Source organism: Camellia sinensis, chromosome 4 (genome assembly GCF_055761805.1).
Source record: "Camellia sinensis isolate YWXY chromosome 4, ASM5576180v1, whole genome shotgun sequence".
In the NCBI taxonomy this organism is placed as follows: domain Eukaryota; kingdom Viridiplantae; phylum Streptophyta; class Magnoliopsida; order Ericales; family Theaceae; genus Camellia; species Camellia sinensis.
The window spans coordinates 170,876,866-170,901,506 of NC_138964.1; the positions used below are offsets into that span (position 1 = coordinate 170,876,866).

General features: G+C 38.0%; 1 long non-coding RNA gene and 1 pseudogene across 1 annotated transcript; both read left to right on the forward strand.

Moving 5' to 3' along the window:
* Positions 1-3,013: 3,013 nt before the first annotated feature.
* Positions 3,014-24,641, forward strand: part of LOC114312819 (coniferyl alcohol acyltransferase-like) — a 41,760-nt pseudogene continuing 20,132 nt past the window's right edge.
* LOC145789678 (uncharacterized) lies at positions 22,899-24,170 on the forward strand. Its single transcript, XR_014327897.1, has 2 exons — positions 22,899-23,356; positions 23,597-24,170. It is a non-coding gene; the product is annotated as an uncharacterized LOC145789678 (long non-coding RNA).

Sequence of the window (24,641 nt, forward strand, 5' to 3'; positions counted from 1 at the left end):
TACCTTGTAGAGAAGTTTGTGATGTTAATACTTTCAAGATTGCCACTTCGCTGATTATGACGGGGATCGAGTTGCCCGGTCAGCTCGCGGGGGTCTAGGGGGCAGCTCCCCTTGGCGGATCCGGGGCAGTGCCACGGCGGGGTCGAGGGGCAGCGCCCTCGAAGCAAAATGCAAAATTATATTCGAAGTTGTATGTCCGCCATTGCTTGCTCGAGCGAAGGAGTGCTCGCTCGAGCGAAGGTTGCGTCTGGCAAAAAACCTAAAAGAGATGAATGTACACTCGAGCGAAGGTTTCGTGGCTCGAGCGTAGCTACTTATGGAAAACACGCATTTTTGGTTCCTCGCTCGAGCGAGCCTCGCAGTTCCAGATTTCTATAAGTACGGGTTTCTGTCAGAATTTAGGATTACTTCTCCAGATCTTCTTCTTGGGTTCTAGGGTTTTTATCTGGGGATATTTTGCTAGTTTTCTTTGATGTTTTGATTGAGTATTCAACTCATGGTTTAAAGAGTATACATCAAAGGATTATTTATTTGTTCTACACAAAAGAGAGAGTTGTTCTTCGGTGGATTCTGAAGAATTCGAGCCTGAAGCTTTGGTGGATTCCGAAGTGGCTCATCGTCAAGACAATTCCGAGGTGAAGACGGGGTTGGAAGATGCACATAGAGGTTGGTTCAATTCGGGCGTGGATTCGCTAGGTAATTGAGAGTATACCTGTGTAATTCCTTTATATCTTCTTAGTAGATTGTTTTGTGGCTGTTGCCCGTGGTTTTTTTTTTTTATCACAATTAGAGGTGTCCAATTGTGGTTTTTTCACGTAAAATCGTTGTGTCAATTTGTCTTGATTGTTTGATTGGGATTGTTATATGCTGCTTAAAATTGATACATAATCACAAATCAACATTTAGGGGATTTCTAGATTTTTCAGTCATAATTAAATCCTTTTAGAGTTATAATTAAAAAAAATTGAGTCATAACAAAATACAACAAGGTATAACTAAAATGTTTTGAATCATAATTAAATTAAAATTATAACCAATATCATAATGTCATAACTAACTTTACAATTTATATAACAAAATTACAACAAAGTTATAGCTAAAATCACAATAAATCTTAACCAAATACTACTAGCATGATAATTGAGGTAACCTGCAAGCAAGGTTTTAAAAAGCGGCCGTAACCGTTACGTAACGGTTGTGGTGGTTATCGCCACCCGTTACGGCCGCTTTTGCAGTGTGATTGAGATTCACAGATGTGTCGGCCGTAGCAACTGCCGTAGCGGTCGTAACGGTGCCATAACGGTTTGTTATCCACCGTTACGTAACGGTTCTGAACTGCTTCTTTCGAAAAACCACCCGTTACGACCGCTTTTGCAGTGTGATTGAGATTCACAGATGTGTCGGCCGTAGTGACTGCCGTAGCGGTCGTAACGGTGCCGTAACGGTCTGTTACGCACCGTTACGTAACGGTTCTGAACTACTTCTTTCGAAAAAACACACAAAAAAAAGCTGAAAATGGGGGAAGAGGGATAGAGAGAAGAGGGAAGATAAATAGAGAAGATGGAGGAGCAAGAGATAGAGAGAGAGAGAAGAGGGAAAATGAAGAATATGTTATTGATTTGTTGAAACTATAAGACCTACGCTATTCTATTTAGCTGCTATCACTCAATTATTTTGTTTGTGTGTGTCTATCTATATATTGTTTGAAAATAATAATAATATTAATAAGTGTGGTCATTTTCTATTTGGCTTGGTTAAAATATGTATATATATATATATTTAGGCTCTTATTTATTCTCTTACTTTTGTTATTGTTTATCTCATATATAATAGTTAGTGATTGATTTTTTATATAATATAAAGTCATTAATTATTAAAATTAGATGTAAAAAACTCAATTTATGGTGATTTAAAAATATGAAATATATTAGATTATACTTAAAAATTTACAAAAATTGATCAATATTTATTTTAAACCCAATAAATATGATCATGGAAAAAAAATATGCGTATCGGTAAGTTTTTTTCAAATTGTGTGAAAAATAAAAAAATTCAGGGTTCCGGTTACCGCAACCGTTACGCTACTGCCTTTACACTCCGCAACCGCAACCGCGCACGGCCACCGCAACCGCTTTTCAGAACCTTGCCCGCAAGGGTAGCCCGATTGGTTGAGGGGAAAGGGACCAAAGACCTATAGGAGTATGCTCCTCTCTAGGTTTCAATTTCGAATCCCACCCCTAGCTAGTTACTAGAAGGCCACTACATCTTTAACTGGTTCGAATCTCATCTCCAATTGGCTACTGGCGGACCATTGCGTCTTTTCCTAGTCAATCGGACCCTACTGACGGACTACTACATCTTTACCTGGTTCGAATCTTATCCCCAATTGGCTACTGGCGGGCCATTGCGTCTTTACCTGGTCGATCGGCTCATAGTTCCGAGATTAGTCGAGATGCGTCACTCCGAATGGGTGCTGGCCCAGATACTCGATTATAAAATTAAAAAAAAAAAAAAGCCGAGATTAGTTGAGATGCGTCACTCTGAATGGGTGCTGGCACAGATACTCGATTATAAAATTTAAAAAAAAAAAAAAATTAGTCGAGATGCGTTACTCCGAATGGGTATTGACCCAGATACTTGATTATAAAATAAAAAAAATTAAAAAACACGTGATAATTGAGGCACAGGGCCCGTATCATAGAATTTCTCGCAACGTAGACAAAGCCCACCCATCTCTGTCTGTATTATGTGTAGGTGCATTTTTCCACCAGTCATCGTAGAGACATAATTTGGTGGTTCTAATCCACCACTAACGAGGTGGAAAACGAAAAGAAAAAAAAAAACACACACACACACACATACACAACACATACTGTGACAGTGGGTGAGACTCACTGTCACATCATTAGTGATAACTTTAATTAGAGCTCCCACTCATTTTTCTTTTTCCACTGCACATGGTACGTTTCATAGAATTTCTCGTAACTTAGAGAAGGCCCACCCATGTCTGTATCATGTGTAGGTGCATTTTTCCATTATAAATTTTTCGTCGTCGCCTCCCATATCCCCAACTCAGTTCTCTCTAAAATAAACAAAAAATGAGTGGGAAAGGAGAGTTGGTGGTGGTGGAGGTGAGGAAGACGGAAGTGGTGGCGGTAGCGTTGCCGATGCGTGTGCATTTGCTACCGCTTTCCAACCATGACTTGCTCTTGCCTCCTGTCGACGTTGGTGTGTTCTTTTGTTATAAAAATCCAACCACCACCACCACAAGACTCATTGGAAAAGAAGGGGGCTTAATGTTGTTCACATTTGCCTCCATGATCGGTGTTTTGAAGAAGGCCATGTCTCAAGATTTAGTTTCTTACTATCCATTTGCTGGGGAGGTTGTGCACAACACTGTGGGTGAACCTCAGCTTCTGTGCAACAACCGTGGAGTGGACTTCATTGAAGCTTTTGCCCACGTAGAGCTTCAAGGTCTCAATTTCTACAACCCTGATTACAGCATTGAAGGTAAGCTGGTGCCTAAGAAGAAGCAAGGGGTGCTCTCGGTTCAGGTATTGTATTACATAAGTATAATAGTTTTTAAAATTTAAAATAATTATAAATTTATATTGTTAATGAAAATCGTTCATTACGTATGTAGAACGGAAAGAATCTCTTTCCTTCTGCTTTCATCTTGTGGGCCCCAATCCATTCTTCTTTTGCAACATATTGACCAAAAGGCACACTCAACCCGTTACCTATAAGGCCTACTATCTGTTTTAAGTAGCATTAGATTTTTTTTTATCTATAATTTTGCATAGAAAATCAATCTATAATTTAAATTTATTTTATATGTGGAACTTACATTATATCAATTCAATTTTTACTACACAATTCAATTTTGAATAAAATTAATTTTTTGTAAATTAGTAAAATTATTAATTTTTAAATTTAAACCAAGATTCATCCCTTTATATATTCCGTGTGAATCAAACTATACATAACTAAACTATGTAACCAACATATGAAAACTCATGACTAGTGAATTTAAACTACAAAACAAAGCATAGAATAGAAAGCAAATCAAAGTTTAAGGCCTTGTTTGGCAAGTAGTTGTTTTAACTTAAAAGTTAAAAAGTTACTGAAAAAATTAAAAAGCCTATAACATATATCAAAAAATCAAAGATTCTCTTTTCTCTTTACTTTTTGCACATTTTTTCGTAAAAAGTCAAAAAATACCCCAAACGTACTAGTTTTTTTACCTCATATTTTAGCCAAAAAACCAAAAAAATTACTAAAATAACATGTTCCCAAACGAGACCTAAATATCCTATAAGATTTCCTCACCTTGTCCATACAATTTAGTAAATCAGCTTCACTGTTTCTGAATCAAGAGTCAATGTTGTTGGAATAAACTGCAAGGAAATTAACATGTATTCCTCAATCTCTTTCTATATCATCATGGAGACACATTAATAAACTGACCCAACCTAGTGCCATTTAAACAAAAGTGCATAAATTTGCTTCCTTATCTCAATTTCATCTTTTCTTTTTTCGTCTCTTTTTCTATCTGAAATGAATTCTTCTAAATAAGTGAAGCATTCGTGCCACACAAGTGACATTTGGATAAAGGTATATATTGAATGTGTGTTCGGCATGTATTTGGATATTCACCCAACAAGCTTGTTGTACAATTCGAGATTTTCATAGAGCTATGCATAAAACTCTCATATTATACATGAAATGTTTAATGTGATCTTGTAAACCCCATTTTATCTTGTAAAATTAAAGAATAATAATAAGAAATATAAATCACCTTTGTTTGGCTCTAATTTCTAAACTCAATGTTTTGAAAATTGAATTTTTTTTTTCTTTTGTTTTTAGTGAATTTTTTTTAATATTTTAAGTAACATTTTTTTTAATACCTTTTAGATATACCTAACCTAGATCTACCTAAAAGGTAAAACATTTTTAAAAAAAATCAATAAATACACAACAATACGAAAATATATTAAATTTTCATTTTTTTAAATATATTTTTGGTATTTAGTGAATTCTTAAATTTTTTTTACAAATATTATATTTTTTAATAGTATTTATATTAAGTGTATCTAAAAAATTTAAAAAAAAAATTGTTTAAAATATTTAAAAAATTAACTAAAAATTAAATAACACAAAAAATAAAAAAAAAAATCAATTTAAAAAAAATTGAATTAAGAAAATTTAAACCAAACAAGGTGAATATTTTTATTTATTTATTATTTTCTTAAAATTGGTAAAAATAAGGTGTCAACACATACTTTGACATCATAAATTCTATAATGAATTTTAAAATTTTCTAATTTTAATAGTCTGTAATAATATTGCGTTTATAAAGAAAATTTGTATTACAAATATATTTCAATACTACGCACATATTAGTGAGTTTAAAGTTAAAATTCTATTTTCTTAATATTTTTAATAAAATTAGAGCTGTCGAACTTGGATTTTCACTTTTAGTAATTATTTGGGAAAAATCTAAATTTTTAATAGCGAAGATTGAAATATTATTTAATTTTATTGCTTTTCTCAGACTCTTGAAAGATTTGCTCAAAGAAAAAAATACCCTTCAAGAAAACTACACATCAGTGGAACATTTTCCCAAAGTATATATAATAAAAATTATAAAGATATTTTAAATTTCCTAACATGTTCAATAAAAGTACACATTACAAAATTTTAATTAAACTATAAAATGGCATTAAAAATGTAAATGTCAATATAATGAAGCTAACTCTTTGACAAAACACTAATCTAATATATGAATGGATTTTTTTATTAGATTTTTTTATCAGTAAATAAAATATAATAGATTCACATTAATAAATATGTGGGACTGATACATTTATCTCTACTGAAAAACAATTTAACAAAAATAATGAAAGGGTGATGCTATGGTACATTTGGATGTACCATACATTAGTTATGAGATTATGTGATTTGATATCATAACTAATATCATATAAATCATAACTATTCTCATATTAACTCATAACTTAGTTATATTTAGTTATTTATATATATCATATTATCTTATAACTATCATATAACTAAATTATTTTAATAATTTAATTTTGAATTGGCAACCGGTCTAACCGGTTGCCAAAATCAGAAGTCCAACGGTCCCAAGTCAGTTGCCTCCCTCTCTTGCTCTGGTTCGTGCTCTTGATCTTCTCTTCTCCTTCCTCCTCTCTTCCACCATAGCCGAAGCTGCAGAGATTGTCGAAGTCCAACGGTCAAGCGTCGGGGCCACCGTTCTTCACCTTTCTCTTCTCTTCCACCATAGCCTCTCTCGCTTGCTCTTCACCTTTCTCTTCTCTTCCACCATAGCGAGAGAAGAACGATTGGCCTCCCTCTCTCTCTTGCTCTTCACCTTTCTTTTCTCTTCCACCATAGCCGAAGCTTCCGCCATGGCCAAAGACCACCAGCTCATCGGCGATCCACGCCACCGTTGTCTACATCTTCTTCACAAGCCATCACTCTGTTCACGTCTCCACCATGGGTTTGTCAGCAAATATTTTCCCTTCTAGTCGAATTGAATATTTACGAGAGCTCTCTTCTGTAGGTCAGGTATGTTCCTATTTACAGCCACCCAAGATAGCTGTGCCATTGGGGCTTTGATTTCAAAACCCTAACCCTTATTGAATATCTAATATTAAGGTTTGTTCTCAGTCAAAATTAACATCTGTAACCACCCAAGATTGGGCTTTGATTTCAAAACCCTAACCCTAAAAAGTGAATAGCTGATGATATTAGGTTTTGTTCACATTCAAAATTAACATCGGTTCTCAATCATATTGGCATTTGTTTAATTGCTTTCTCTTTGCTATAGCATTATACGTCTACATGCTGATTAAACACACAGCGACCCAGCTCAAGCTTTTTTGAGAAAATCTAAAAGTGCACCTAAGGAGAAAAATCTAAACGAGTTTTTTTTACAATGTAAATTTTTATATAAAATAAATTTTCTCTGTTTTTAAGCTACAAAATTACTTTTAAATTTTAGTTTTTTTTTTATTTTTTTTTTATTTTTTTTTATAAAGTTTGGCAGATCCAAATTTTTATCAGACACAAGTAAAATAAAAAATCTAGACATATAAAACAAACACTAATTTTAACATAATAATGTGTAAAAGAAAATTTATAATAAAATAATATAATCTAATTGGTGTTTTTACTTATCTTAAGATGATCTGTGGATCGAGCTTGAATGGTGTTGTTTGATAGAATAAGTTATCTGGGTCTTGTTTTGATCATATGATTTTTTTATGAAAACCAATAGATATGTAAGAAATTGTAGACCTTGTTTGAGTTTCTGATTAATATGTTAGAATCAAAAGAGCCTTCTTGGATTGTTTAGTACTTCCTGATATGAAATTTTGGATTTGAAAGTTGTGTGCAAGATTAGTATGATATGGGAAAACCCAACTCATCTTAACACTCTCGTTCAAATTAGAGTTTTATCAAAAATTTCCAAAAAATATAAATAATTTTTTTTTGATGAATTATTTTCTTTCAACTTAGGCTAGTTGAAGGCAGGTGCAACCAATTTTCTTGATGAATTCTTCAAAAATTATTATCTAGAAAATCATTTCGTTGTGTGTATGTGTATTGTGGTTTTATTGAACCCTTTGATAATGATAATCTTGAGCATTGTTTACAGATTCAATGATAATGCTTCTTGTTTACCCATTTTTTGGTTTACTGGAAACTTACTTTCCTATGAGAAATGTTACTTTCTCATATTTGTATATTTAAGATACACATATATATATATATATATATATGCGCGCCCACACACACAGGGGTGACCATTGGTTCAATGGTTAAAATCTTAGCCTAATAATCTTGAAGTTATGAGTTGTGTACCCAATCTTAGCCTATATATATATATATGCGAGGTAGCCACTCTGTGTACTATGTCAAAGGTTAGGTGTGTACCCAATCTTTTCCCTCCCCAACACATATTAATGTGTACTATTTGGGCGTTGTTTATATATATACACACACATAGAGATAGCATATCATATGCATATAGGTATGTATATATGCATACATATAATCTACCCTTATACCCATTAGTTTTCTTGATTGTTTGTATCGATCTTTAGACCTTGAAATCATATAGTTAATAAATTAGTAATTATATCTCTTGTATTAATTTTTTTTCTTTTTTACCAATTTTAGATTTATGGTGAATCTGTAGCGCCTAATTAGGTAGCATAATGGGGAAATGAGGAGTGGTACCTGGAGGACCCAAAACTAATAGCCCTTAGTAAATTGTTTTGTGTTACCTACTCTTCAGGGAAACATTATTTGACCTTCTCTCTTGACTTCGAAGTTAAAGTTGCTTTTAAATAGCAACTTTTATGGTAGTATGCCATTTGTTATTCCTTTTGTTTTCAACTATTCTTATTGAAATGTTAGTACCTATGACTCATCAATTATGCCAATAGGCCATTGACAGAACTTACCCATGCTTTGGAAGTTTGGCAGTGATTGCAATTGCAAATTAAAACCTTTCAATGGGTATGGCAAGAAAAAAAAAATTAATTATGGTTTTGGAAAATATGTCTGCATCACTTGCATGTTCTATTCATTTGTGCTATTGCAGATTTTGTACTTTTTTCTTACAGAAAACATGTTGTTATTGTTTGATTATTAAAAGAACAAGGTAAAAATTGACTTATAACATAGTCCAATTATTTGAAGATGGTATAGAGCATCTTGGATGTGGACTAATGGGAATTTGTGCTCCAATTCAACATTCTAGTGTAAGTTGTAGAAATGTTTTATTTTAATTTTTAGTCAAAGCCTTTTGGATTCCATTTTAAAATTGTATTTTGTATGCATTGAACGTTGAAAGCATATGGCCTGAAGTTAACAACCACAAACCTCTAGTGGCCCCTTGGGAGACTCAAACTTGAGACCTTGGATCTTATTCTTATGTCTTTACCACTCGGTCCCTTGGGGTTAAATCTTGATGAGACTAATATTATTGAATGTGAAAAATTGATGCATTTTATGTATGGTTTGTGCCTTTAGAAGCTTTTAAGAGCATACCATGCGATTATGCCATGAAGTCTGTAACGCCCTCAAAATAGACTCATTATATATTTGTCACTGACATGCAATATTTAAAGTAAACAATTCATTATCTCATTCATCAGAGTATTTCTAAATAAAAACATTACATGTAACATCAAATTAAATGCCCTACGGGCTTACATCTTTCCAAGCCAACACTTGGACACAAAAATATGAGTTCTAACTCAAATACAAGTAAAGCCCTAGGCTTGAATGTTTACATGTACTATCAAATCAAAACAACTAACTGAAGATAGTCTTCAAAATCCAAAAGTCAAATCCTTCCAAGCTAAGTCCTTGGAGGTAGCTTATCACCTGAACCTGAAAATGATGTTCCCGTAAAGGGTGAGCCACAGCCCAGTAGACAAATACTAAACCAAATATAAGCATTGAATAAAGCTATAGCATTCAATAGATGGTTAACTAAGATAATCAATTGTATCATTATACAGTCTCATGACACTAATGTCTAAGACACATTTCACTTTCCATTATTATCAACATGGCTCAGAACCTGGCCAAACTTACAACAGTGAACTATATATCATGAAAAATCTAGAAATCCCCTAGATGTTGATTTGTGATTATGTATCAATTTTAAGCAGAATATAACAATCCCAATCAAACAATCAAGACAAAGAAACACAACGATTTTACGTGGAAAAAACCACAATTGGACACCTCCAATTGTGATAAAAAAAAACCACGGGCAACAGCCACAAGACAATCCACTAAGAAGAATTAAAGGAATTACACAGGTATACTCTCAATTACCTAGCGAATCCACAACGCCTAATTGAACCAACCTCTATGTGCCTCTTCCAACCCCATCTTCACCACGGAATTGTCTTTCTGATGAGCCACTCTGGATTCCACCACAGCTTCAGGCTCGAATTCTTCAGAATACACAACTGAAGAACAACACTCTCTTTTGTAGAACAAAACACAACCTTTGATGTACTCTCTTTAGAACATGAGTTGAATACTCAATAAAAACATCAAAGAAAAACTCCCAAAGTATCCCCAGATATAAACCCTAGAAACCAAAAAGAAGATCTGGAGCAGTTATCACCAAAATCTGACCCAATAAGCGAATTTATAGAATCTGTCCCGCGATCTCCGCTCGAGCTCAACACAGCCCGCTCGAGCGGACTGACCAAAAACTGCGTGCGAACAAACTGGAAAGGCCAATCCCCGCTCGAGCGTCCCTTTCCCCGCTCGAGCGGACAGGCCAAAATTGGAAAAACTGGAAAAAAATAACATGCTCGGACAGGCAACTTTGAATGCATTTTTGCATTTTGCTTCGGGGGCGCTGCCCCTCGACCCCGCCGTGGCGCTGCCCCGGACCCGCCAAGGGGCGCTGCCCCCTGGACCCCCGCGAGCTGACCGGGCAGCTCGATCCTCGTCATAATCAGCGAAGTGCCAATCTTGAAAGCATTATCAACACAAACTTCTCTGAAAGGCTTTATTCGGGTTGGATTCGCATCTAAACACTCAAAGTCTCACTGAAATAAAAATGCGAATAAAATTACAACTCAAAGGAGTTTTGTCAAACGGGTTTGCCAAGAAATAAAACCTAACATATCATATTCACATTACTTTCAATATCAACAAAACAAATGAGACTCAAGCTCATATCAAAACACTTCATACTTCTCGTTTGATACACATTGTAGTGCTGTATCAATAACATGTATAAACACTTCAATATAATAAGCACACATAATAGTGATGCTAATGGAGTCCATCCCCTATCTCCTCCCAAACAAAATCCGGTTTAGAGGTCCATCCCCTATCTTTCCCTAAACCGTGGAGTACATCCCCTATCTCCTCCCAAACAATATGCATATGCAATGCTCAATCAATACATGTAATTTCTGTATTAATTCAATAGTCTAAATTTATGACTTAAACAAATTGATTAGTTTCAATTTTCCCTAATCCACATGCAATGTCTACAACAAACACGACTATCCTCCACCGATAGCCCAAAACAGTTATTTCTAGACTGGAAATAAATGTATTAACAATTCAATAGGCGAGTGATTTTAATTATCCAACTACACCATTTAATCAATGAATTCCCAATTTCATGCATTTAACCAATTTTCCCAATTTCCTTAAATTAATTATACAAATTAATTTATTAATACAACTAGGGTTTTTTTCCCAAAATTACCAAAGTACTCCCAACATATCAAAATACCAAAACTTAGAACAAAACTTATAGGATGGAGTAGGAAATCCCTACCTCGAAGAAAATAACCCGAATGGAGAAGACGAAGATGAAGACCTAAATTCCAAAGTGCTCCAAACCACCCAACGTTCAGATTAAATGGAAGCCCTTGACTCACTCTATCTTTTTAATAAAGGACTAAGGTTAGATACTCACCCTAGCTAGATCAATTCTTAGAGAGAAGGCAGGTTTAGAGAGAGAGAGACTCTCAAGGGGCGGTTTTTAAAAGTTAAGAAAGAAAAGTAGGTCAAAAAGTGATCCAAAAAGTGAAATCACGGACTGATGTAGTCGACTCCCCGCTCGAGCGTCCAAACTCCCGCTCGAGCGTCGAATACGCACTCCCAGCACTTTTGCAGAACCAGGTCCCCGCTCGAGCGTCTAACTCCACGCTCGAGCGGCACTCACACATTTCCTCTCGAGCGTCCCATCCCACGCTCGAGCGTCCAATACTGCACAGGAAATACTGGATGGGTGATAATCCCGCTCGAGCACCAAAACCCCCTCGCTTGAGCGGACAAGAAACAAAAGAATCCCCGCTTGAGCGTCAAACTCCCGCTCGAGCGGACAGGTTAAAATCTGGGCAACTAGTTTTGGCATCTAAACTCAACCGACTTGTAACAAACCTGCCCAACACATCCTATAACTCAAATACAAAGAGATTAGAGGACGACAACAACCAATATATAATGACAGGATCCACGGAACCTAAGTCCGGATACAATAATCTAAAGGAAAAAGACCGGGGTCGCTATAACCTCCCCTCCTTAAAAGAATTTCGTCCCCAAAATTAAGCATAAGGTTTTGAAAGCAAGTTTTTCTCAAATTCCAACAATATGATAACTCAAAATAAACAACTTGACCCAACACTGGCCATTTCATCTCTTATCAAGAGGCATTTCACAATATGTAAAATAACATATATTTCCACCTGCATTAACACTATGCAATTTTCTCTCAATTTCAGCAATTTTCAATATATTCAACATATGCAATGTTCTATTAAACTTCCATTTCGAGACAAGTTCCAAAATATTTCCATTAACCAAAACATTCTCAATGTTTTACAGCTTAAGACATATATAAAGCTCTAAAGTTCAACAATATTACAAAATCTAAATACAAGATTACAAATCGATAAACATGTCTGGATATTTCTCGCGGACTTCCAACTCACGTTCCCAAGTGGCTTCCTCCACCCCGTGATATTTCCACAAAACTTTTACCAAAGGAATGGTCTTGCCTCGCAAGACTTGATCCCGTCTATCCAAGACCCGGACCGGTCTCTCCTCATACGAGGCATCCTCATCTACCTCTAAATCGGTCCAATCCAATACATGTGATGGATCTGGCTCATACTTCCGAAGCATACTCACATGAAACACGTCATGAACTCTGGACAACTGCGGCGGTAAAGCTAACCGATAAGCAACCTCGCCAATCCTCTCAAGGATCTCAAAAGGACCAATAAACCGAGGGGATAACTTTCCACTCTTCCCAAACCTCATCAAGCCTCGCCTAGGTGATATCTTCAAAAAGACATGATCACCTACCTCAAATGCTAAAGGCCTCCTCCTACGGTCGACATAACTCCTTTGGCGACTCTGGGCTGTAACAAGCCTCCTACGGATAAGCTCAACCTTCTCCGTCGTCTCCCTAACTAACTCCGGACCCAACAAAGGTGCATCACCCACCTCGGCCCAACAAATTGGAGACCTACACGGTCGGCCATACAAGGCCTCAAACGGTGCCATACCGATACTAGACTGAAAGCTGTTGTTGTAGGTAAACTCCACCAATGGTAAGTGGCTCTCCCACGTCCCACGAAAGTCAAGGACACAACCCCGAAGCATATCCTCAAGGATCAGAATAGTACGCTCGGACTGCCCATCAGTCTGCGGATGATAAGCCGTACTAAAGGTCAACTTGGTGCCCAAGGCACTCTGCAAACTCTGCCACAACCTAGCAGTAAAACGAGGATCTCTATCCGAGACGATCGTCACTGGGACCCCGTGCAATCTCACTATGTCCTGAATATACAAGTCGGCAAGATGGTCTACCGAAACTCTCACGCGCATAGGAATGAAGTGCGCCGACTTAGTCAACCGGTCTACAACCACCCAAATGGCGTCACTACCCCGCTGAGTCCTCGGAAGGCCTACAACGAAGTCCATAGTGACATGCTCCCACTTCCACTCGGCAATAGGCAAGGGTTGTAACAAACCCGCTGGCCTTTGATGCTCGGCCTTCACTTACTGACAAGTAAGGCACTTAGACACGAAAGCTGCCACATCTCTCTTCATACCCCGCCACCAAAACTGGCGACCCAAATCCCGGTACATCTTAGTGCCTCCCGGATGCACCGCAAGGCGTGAATGATGAAACTCTCGGAGTACCTCTTCTCTACAAGACTCCGGCATAAACAGACGGTCTCGGTATCTCACACTCAGGTCGGGATACATCGTCAAACCCTTCTCAACCTTCCCACCGGAAATCTTCTCACGGAGGGATTCTACCTCAAGGTCACCCCTCTGAGCCTCTAACACTCGAGTCACAAGTGTAGGCTGAGCAACAACAGAAAACAAGGCCGCAGCCTCAACGGATTCGCCCCGAAGCAAATCAAACTCCCCAAGTGCACCCAACATCTCCCATTCCCGGATGGCTATACTAGCTATGTCACCAACAGATTTCCGGCTAAGGGCATCGGCCACCACATTGGCCTTCCCCGGATGATAATGCAACTCGAAGTCATAATCCTCAATAAACTCCATCCACCTCCTCTGCCTCAAGTTCAAGTCTTTCTTTGTAAACAGATATTTCAGACTCTTATGATCCGAGAATACCTCGAACCTCTCACCATAAAGATAATGCCTCCAAATCTTCAAGGCAAATATCACAGCTGCTAACTCTAAATCATGCGTAGGGTAATTCTTCTCGTGAATTTTCAACTGACGTGAGCCATAGGCAACTACTTTCCCTTCTTGCATCAACACACAACCCAGACCCTCTCGTGAGGCGTCACAATAAACTGCATAACCCAACCCCCTCTCCGGAATAATCAAGACTGGAGCAGTGGTCAGTCTAACTTTCAACTCCTGGAACGACTTTTCACAAGTCTCACTCCATACAAACTTGACTCCCTTCCGAGTCAAACTAGTCAAAGGTGAAGCTAACCTGGAGAAATCCTTCACAAACCGGCGATAATACCCAGCTAACCCCAGAAAACTGCGGATCTCAAACACACTCTTAGGCTGTGCCCAATCTTACACTGCCTCAGTCTTGGATGTATCAACAGACACTCCTTCCCCAGAAACTACATGGCCTAAGAACTTGACCTCTTCTAGCCAGAACTCACACTTCCCAAACTTAGCATAAAGCTTATGGGCTCTAAGTAACTCAAGCACCACTCTCAAGTGTTCCTTGTGCTTCTCCTCAGAAGGTGAATAGATAAGGATGTCGTCCACGAAGACGACTACAAAACGATCTAAAAATTTCCGAAATATCTGGTTCATCAAATCCATAAATACTGCCGGTGCATTGGTGAGCCCAAATGGCATCACCAAAAACTCATAGTGGCCATACCGCGTACGGAATGCCGTCTTCGGAATATCCTCCTCCCTGACTCTCAACTGATGATAACCCGATTTCAAGTCTATCTTCGAGAAACAACGGGAACCCTTCAACTGATCGAACAGATCATCTATACGAGGCATAGGGTACTTATTCTTAACCGTAGCCCGATTCAATTTCCGGTAATCTATACAAAGTCTCAAAGCACCACATTTCTTTTTAACAAAGAGGGTCGGTTCTCCCCATGGCGAAACACTAGGACATATAAAGCCCTTATCTAGCAACTCCTGGAGTTGGATCTTCAACTCAACTAACTCAGCTGGGGCAAAACGATAAGGTGCCATAGAAATCGGCGCCGTGTCGGGCACTAAGTCAATAGAAAACTCAATCTCTCTGTGAGGTGGCAAACTAACAAGGTCCTCGGGAAAGACGTCCGAGTACTCAAAAACCACTCTTGGCAACACAGTTTGGGTCTCATTACACTCACCACTTTCAAAGCTAGCAAGTAGACCACTAAGCTCACTTCGCCCTCGCGAATCATACCCCGGTGGCAAAACACTACCAACCCGGTCCCCTAGAAAATGAAAACATTCCCCGCTCACGGTACAACAAGTGACCCTCTGGCGGTAGCAATCAATTACTGCCCGGTATGATGATAACCAGTCCATACCCAAAATAACATCAAAGCCCTTCATGGGCATAACTACAAAAGGAAACGGAAGTCTATGATCGGCGACCTCTATATCACAACCCCTGACACCTTGTTTCAAGATTAATTCACCCCCAAGAGGTGACACTACACAAATAGGGGATGCTAACTGCGCTAACTCCAACTCCAAAACAGATGCAAATGCAGCAGACACAAAGGAATGAGATGCACCCGTATCAATCAAAACACTAGCAACTGAGTTACAAAACAAGAAGGTACCTCTCACAACTGATGGTGCTGGCACAAGATCCTGCGCGGTAACAGCGTACACGCGCCCAGAAGACCTTTGATCAACCTGCTCACCCCTAGGAGCATAAGATTGCTGCACCGACTAGGATGATGAAGCCCCCTGATTGGCCCTCGAGGCCTGACCCGACTGAGCTGGCTGCTGACCCTGAATCTGTCTCAAACCAGATGCACCAGGTGTGCCACCCAACTGCGGGCAATACCTCTTCATATGCCCTGGATGACCACATTGATAACACGAGAGTGGCTGGCCTCTACCCTGACTCTGGCTCTGAGATCGAGCCAAAGATGATGCTGCTCTCTGCACTCCTCCCCTCTGAGGACAAACTGGGGACTTGTGGCCCAGCTGGCCACACTTGAAACAGGTAATGTCTCCCTAACTGCCTTTCCCCGAACTAGCGCTCGGCACAGGAAAAGTCGATCTAGAAAAACTACCCTGAGACTGCTGAGGATTAAAACCATTCTGTCTCCTACCATCACTCTGACCATCTTGACTCCTCTTGGAGCCCTTCTGTCCTTCCCCCTCCTCCTGCATCATGATTTCCATGTGGGCTGCAGCATCGACCATACGCCCATAATCCCGAATCATAGTTCCCCCAACTCGCAGTTTGAGGCCACGCCTCAACTTCTTCTCAAACTCGATACAACGACGTTCCTCAAACGCCACCAACTCAGGTGCAAACCTGGACAAGCTAGTAAATGCAGTCTCAAACTCGGCCACTGAAGAACTCGACTGCTTAAGCTAGCAGAACTGGTCTCTCAGCTTCTCCCTAACTGCTGGAGATAAGAACCTCTCCTGGAAAGCATTCACAAAAGCCTCCCATGTACCTCCTATATGACCTTTAGTGAACTTCCACCACTGACCCGCATCCCTCTTCAGCTGGAAAGATGCCAAGGTCACTTTCAACCCCTCGTCTTCGATGCCAAGCATCTCAAACGTCTTCGTTGTCTGTTCGAGCCATTCATCTGCCTTAAGTGGCTCTTTAGGATCACCCCCAAATTCATTCGGGTTAGACCGGAAGAACTCCCTCTTCAGAAAGGAAGGTCCTGCATCCGCAACAACAACCCGCGCTTGATTCTCAGCTCTGAGAATGCCTACTGACTCCCTGAATGCCCCTGTTATCTCTCGGGCTAGAGCGCCCATAGTCTGCTGGCCTACTGGCACGACCACATTGGCCTGGCCAACTCCCTCCTGTACTGCCGGAACCTCCTTTAGCACAGGCACCTCCTGCCTACCCGGCCTACCACGCCTACCGCGCCCTCGTCCTCGTCCTGACATCCTAATAAAGAAAACAAAGACGTTAGCACATTAATAAATGTGCCGAAGCTAAACACTTGCGTCCTAATGCATTGAATAACAATAATTCATTCCACATAAGCACATAATCACATAAGCACCTACGAATTTCATTCCTGGATGATACTAGTCCCGAAGCGTCACTATAGTTCCGGTTGGAAGCAGCATTGATCAAGTGCCTTTCCAACAAGACTACTAGAAACTCAAGGGTCCAATTAACATCCTAGAAACTACGTTCCATACCCACATAATCACATAAACATGTTATCATATAAGCATATAACATTTCACTAAGTCTCTATCAAACGAGACGAACCCATTGTGATACTAATCACTTCCCACGTACCCAAAGTATTCAAACCCGGTACGCTTTGATACCAAGTTGTAACGCCCTCAAAATAGACTCATTATATATTTGTCACTGACATGCAATATTTAAAGTAAACAATTCATTATCTCATTCATCAGAGTATTTCTAAATAAAAACATTACATGTAATATCAAATTAAATGCCCTACGGGCTTACATCTTTCCAAGCCAACACTTGGACACAAAAATATGAGTTCTAACTCAAATACAAGTAAAGCCCTAGGCTTGAATGTTTACATGTACTATCAAATCAAAACAACTAACTGAAGATAGTCTTCAAAATCCAAAAGTCAAATCCTTCCAAGCTAAGTCCTTGGAGGTAGCTTATCACCTGAACCTGAAAATGATGTTCCCATAAAGGGTGAGCCACAGCCCAGTAGACAAATACTAAACCAAATATAAGCATTGAATACAGCTATAACATTCAATAGATGGTTAACCAAGATAATCAATTGTATCATTATACAGTCTCATGACACTAATGTCTAAGACACATTTCACTTTCCATTATTATCAACATGGCTCAAAACCTGGCCAAACTTACAACAGTGAACTATATATCATATTCACATTACTTTCAATATCAACAAAACAAATGAGACTCAGGCTCATATCAAAACACTTCATACTTCTCGTTTGATACACATTGTAGTGCTGTATCAATAACATGTATAAACACTTCAATATAATAAGCACACATAATAGTGATGCTAATGGAGTCCATCCCCTATCTCCTCCCAAACAAAATCCGGTTTAGAGGTCCATCCCCTATCTTCCCCTAAACCGTGGAGTACATCCCCTATCTCCTCCCAAACAATATGCATATGCAATGCTCAATCAATACATGTAATTTCTGTATTAATTCAATAGTCTAAATTTATGACTTAAACAAATTGATTAGTTTCAATTTTCCCTAATCCACATGCAATGTCTACAACAAACACAACTATCCTCCACCGATAGCCCAAAACAGTTATTTCTAGACTGGAAATAAATGTATTAAAAATTCAATAGGCGAGCGATTTTAATTATCCAACTACACCATTTAATCAATGAATTCCCCAATTTCATGCATTTAACCAATTTTCCCAATTTCCTTAAATTAATTATACAAATTAATTTATTAATACAACTAGGGTTTTTTTCCCAAAATTACCAAAGTACTCCCAACATATCAAAATACCAAAACTTAGAACAAAACTTATAGGATGGAGTAGGAAATCACTACCTCGAAGAAAATAACCCGAATGGAGAAGACGAAGATGAAGACCTAAATTCCAAAGTGCTCCAAACCACCTAACGTTCAGATTAAACGGAAGCCCTTGACTCACTCTATCTTTTTAATAAAGGACTAAGGTTAGATACTCACCCTAGCTAGATCAATTCTTAGAGAGAAGGCAGGTTTAGAGAGAGAGAGACTCTCAAGGGGCGGTTTTTAAAAGTTAAGAAAGAAAAGTAGGTCAAAAAGTGATCCAAAAAGTGAAATCACGGACTGATGTAGTCGACTCCCCGCTCGAGCGTCCAAACTCCCGCTCGAGCGTCGAATACGCACTCCCAGCACTTTTGCAGAACCAGGTCCCCGCTCGAGCGTCCAACTCCACGCTCGAGCGGCACTCACACATTTCCGCTCGAGCGTCCCATCCCACGCTCGAGCATCCAATACTGCACAGGAAATACTGGATGGGTGATAATCCCGCTCGAGCACCAAAACCCCCCCGCTCGAGCGGACAAGAAACAAAAGAATCCCCGCTCGAGCGTCAAACTCCCACTCGAGCGGACAAGTCAAAATCTGGGCAACTAGTTTTGGCATCTAAACTCAACCGACTTGTAACAAACCTGCCTAACACATCCTATAACTCAAATACAAAGAGATTAGAGGACGACAACAACCAATATATAATGACAGGATCCACGGAACCTAAGTCCGGATACAATAATCTAAAGGGAAAAGACCGGGGTCGCTATAAAGTCAAAACTCCCTTATTATGTGATTTGGATATTGTTGCTTCAAATTGGGTATAGTATCGGTGGTTGATGCTCTATGTTACATAAAAACACCATTTTAGCATTAGAAACAAAAACAAAAGAGCATTAAGTAATATCACATTTAGCTGTGTCCCTCATTTCTTAAATTTGGAAATAGATAAATCCGATTTTAGGCACATACACACCTCTGACATCCATACCCAAGTTATTGGAACATGGCATGCAGAAAATATGAAAGCTGAACTATAATTGGGAATGAACTTAAAATGAAATCTATAATTTATGCAGCTGTATTTATCATAATCAATTCAAGGAAATGGATCCATGTAGCTTACACTAAAGTAATTGGGATTTGGGATAAAGCCTTGTCGAGTTGAGTTGAGTTGAGCTATGACACGATGGTCATTGTCATATTGTTCAAATTTTTTATTGATTGAATTTTATTGCAACCTTGCTGAAACAATTTTAGTGCAACATGCACATCTAGTATCAAATACAAAGTACTAGCAAGATTGATGAGCATTGGCCATTCCATACTGTTATGGTGAAATCGTATGGTCGTGCAGTCATCTTCTGGCTATTAAAAAGTTTCCTCTTGATATAACATCTGTTACTGATTTCATGGATGGAAAAACTGTAGCTTGTTTGGTATTATTGGTGTTACTGATAAGTGCTTGGAGGCCCTGTCAAGGTTCTGCTCAAACACACTTACAACCCTCGATGTGAATGGATGCATTGGCATCAAGGTATATCATATCACATTTTTTCTTATATACATGTACCAAGAGCATTTTTCTTTCAATCATCAACCATCTTCTTAGTTTGTAATATTTTGTTGAACAAATCAGTCAACCTAACTACTTTTACACCACTCAAATTCTTCTAAGTCACCATAGGAATTCCATTAGATTTGTTGTTTTTTTATAGCTTTTCCTATTTTGGTTGTCAATTTGATTTGCTTGGGGTTTGCCACTTTTGACATTGGAGCAAGAGTTTAACTACGGCTTTGTGGGCTTTGTATTTTGCCCTTATTTATTTTTTTATTTATTATTTTTTATTATTTTTTTTTCGTGTAACACACTAGTAGATTCTCCTGTTGTTTCTTTCTTTTTTTTCTTTCCTTTTTTTGATGTGTATATATTTCCCTCACAGAGACGAAGTCGTGAAGAACTGCTTCAATTGTTCCCACATCTGAGATGCTTCAAAGTGCACAGCTAACGTTATATGCTTATGAAGTCATAATCATTTCCTACCATCGATGTGAGTTTCTCCCCTCAAATATATATATTTTCAAAATCATTAAACAAAACCACCACTAAACTACGAATAAAGAATTTATTAATGATCGTAACATCATTTATGTACGTGCTATAAACCCAGATCAATGTGGCTACTTCCCTTTTGTTCACCGATTTCTATGCACATTTTTTCCTTTTTTTAATAAAATTTTCCAGAGGTAATGGTGAGTAATGGATTCCAGCTCACAAACTAGCAATGTTATAGCAGGTCCAGCAATTTAATGCTCATCCACCTCAATGATTAGAATAGAGAAAGGAACAACTCTCCAACTTCAATTAATTTTTACTGTATTAGATAGTGACTTGGCACCAACCCAATCATCCAGCCAAAGATTGGGAATAAAGAATTCTGCACATTTCCAGCCCAATTTGATTTTAATTTCTTTTTCTTTAGACCTAAACACTTTCAAGCATGTAAAAATCAGATGGGAACTGAATTCTTCAGTCGGCAACAACAGAAAAGAAATATGGAGCCTTTTGCGAAACCAAACGTTTTGAAGCGTTTTCTTTGTCTATGTGATGCTTACATGGTTCCCTACATCTGTTATACCAATTGAAAATCCAACGTGATTTGTGATTAGATCAAGATAAACTTATTCCAAAACCCAATTAATTCAAAACTCTCAACCTAAAATCATCAAACACTTACGAGAGTGATTTTAGTTTGTTTGTTTTTTGAGAATAAACAATAAATCGACACAAACGATTTTTTACGTGGAAAAAACCACAATTGAAGAACCTTCAATTGCAATAAAAAAACCACGGCCGAAACGCCACTATCAATCCACTACTGAAGAACAAAAAGATTACAAAGAAACAATACAAATTACCCAACCCAGTCAAGTTGTCTCTGAATCTTCTGTAACTTTTTTCGCCACACCTTCGTCACGGAATTGATCCTGAAGTTGATTCCACACCACAACTCCACTTGTCGAATTAACGACTGCGTAAAATCAAACGCCTTTTGAATTCTACGCTTTAATCTTCGGAATCCACCGAAGAGAACTTTCTTGTAACTTAAGAAGCAACCTCCTTGATGTATGAATCTCAATGCATAAGTTCAGAACTCTCTCAAGAACATCAAGGAAAAACTATGAAAAAATCTCCAAAGAAAACTTTAAACACAACCCTAGTTCGTTTAGATCAGATCTAGGAAAAAACCCTCCACAAAAACACCCTTAACAGCTTTAAATAGGAATCTGGATCCGCGATCTCCGCTCGAGCTCAACACATCCCGCTCGAGCGGACTGACCAAAAACTGCGTGCGAAACAAACTGATATGCGTTCGAGCGTAGGAGAATCCGCTCGAGCGGAAAATCACACCCACCAGTATTTGTTGCTTGCCCTGACAAACTACTGAGACCTGCTAATCTACGCTCGAGCTCACAAGTCTCCGCTCGAGCGGACAGAACAAAAACACAAAAAATTACATTTGAATCAACACAATGTTTTGTCTCCGGATTTGACAACATAGGACCTAACACCAATGTTGCTGTTTAAAAATTGCCAGTAGTTTAATAACTGTTTCAATTCTTTTCTTCCTTTTTTTTTTAACTTCTAATCTGGGTTAAATAAAATTACAATTTCAATCAAAGTGTAGATCAAACAATTCAACAACATTACATCAAATACAGAAATGGTTAGCATTTTCTACCAAAAACCGAAAGGGCAAAAATAATCACCATTATGCAGTGAAAACAAGAGTTCACTGTTTCATTTATGGTAAAGACGACATAAAACAGAATGTCAAACGGATGAAACAGAAGCTGTATAAGAACCATTACTGTACTTCAAACCTTCTAGAAAGGCAGAACGCAAGTGAAGAGAAAAAATGGTGTTTGAAATACCAAAAGCGCTTCTACTTTCTTGCAAGCCTTCAATTGCTGTGGGTTGATGAGGATTCACTTTCTGGAAAATGGTCTCGAAGCCAACATTCAACCCAGTTGTGGTAGATTCCGTAACAAAACTGCATGTCACCAAAACTAATGCATAAGCCACCAAGTAAATACAAAATAATAGCTACGTAATAATGCCAACACCCTTTAGAAAAATACAAAATAAATTCTAGAAAGCAATGTTATGATAAGGTTGAAATCTGCCTGCATTGGCTCATGTACACCACCATCATAGGATAGGCTACATATCATTAATCCCTGAAAGAAGCATTGTGTAAGGACTTAGTCCATTCTTATGTATTAGCGTACACATTTCACGCATTACGATTTTTCCAAGCATATTGATTTTTCATCACGAGGCTTTTAATTGTTTTCTCAAGAAAATGCCATGTAATCGAGTAAGAGTGAATTCTAACGCTTTGACGATATTTGTGTGAGTATGAGTTTGAGTTGCACCTTTAATTGTATGTGATAGGGCATTGTGAGCTTACCACAGGCTAGACTGTACCTTTGTGCCATGTGTCCCAAACCTATGTCTATATGACATCCCATTAGAGTGCACTAACCCTTTAGTGGAGTCAGTTAATGTGGTTTTGAACAGGTTTTGAACAGGTTCTGAAGAGGTTAATTTCAGATTCTGAACAGGTTAATTTCAGATTTTGTATTTTAGATTCTGAACATGTTAATCTGGTTTTGAACAGGTTTTGAACAGGTTCTGAACAGGTTAATGTGGTTTTGAACAGGTTTTGAACAGGTTCTGAAGAGGTTAATTTCAAATTTTGAACAGATTCTGAACAGGTTAATTTCAGATTTTGAATTTCAGATTGTGAACAGGTTAATCTGATTTTCAAATTCAGATTCTGAAGAGGTTAATCTAAATTTCAGATTCAGTCAATTTGTGTAGAATGACAGGTTCAGAAGCAGAATCACAGGTTGATTGTTTGAAGCAGAATGACAGGTTTAGCAGAATGAAGTTCAGAATGATGCAGTCTAGAATGAAGCACTCCAGAATTGAAGCTCAGAATGATGCAGTCCAGAATTTAAGAATGATGCAGTACAGAATTACATGAAATTCATAATGATGCAGTCCAGAATGAAGCAACATGGCTATGCACTATTGAAGCAGCATTGAGCAGTCCAAAATGAAGCATTTGGCAATAATATGTAATATGTTGCTGGATTATATGTAATCTTTTGCTGGATAATATGTATTTTTTTGGAGTTGTTATAGATTATGAATGTCTAAGTAGCATGGTAAGAGATTACATATTATTAGTAACATTTGGCTGTAAGTAGCATAGATTATGAATGTCTAAGTAGCATGGTAAGAGTTAAATTGAGGTCAACATGATGATTGTTGAACAGAGGTTATAGAAATAAATTTAATGGAATTGAGTTTTGCAGTGTTGTCCATCGAAGCTGAAGCTTAAGAAATAAATTTTATTTTGGGTTTCAAGTACCTATATCCTTTTGTTTTCTATTTAAATGTTTTAATGATTTCATGAATGAAGATGATGGTGAGTTGAATTTAACAATTGTTAGCAGTTATTTATTAGATCAACTAATAATGTGGACATTCTTGGGGAAAAAATGACAGTTTGGGTACTAACATGGTGATTCTCGTGCCTTTTTTCTAATAAATTCTTTTACAAGATATGACAAACATAACACTCATGAACCTCCCCACCTTTCCACTTTGCTGCCAAACCTTGTTACCACACCACTTTTCCTTAAAAAAGTAATGTTAGAAAGCAGCCAACAAGCTCTAATAATAACACCTGAAACAAAACCTTAAAAGAAGCCAAGTGAAGGAACTATCAGTTGTGCTATGTTATCTATGCACAGATAAGTAGATTTCTTTAATGCCATGTTTGATTTACTAAAGTAAAAGTTTCTTTAGTCTCCTTATAGGATGACCATTCAATTACAA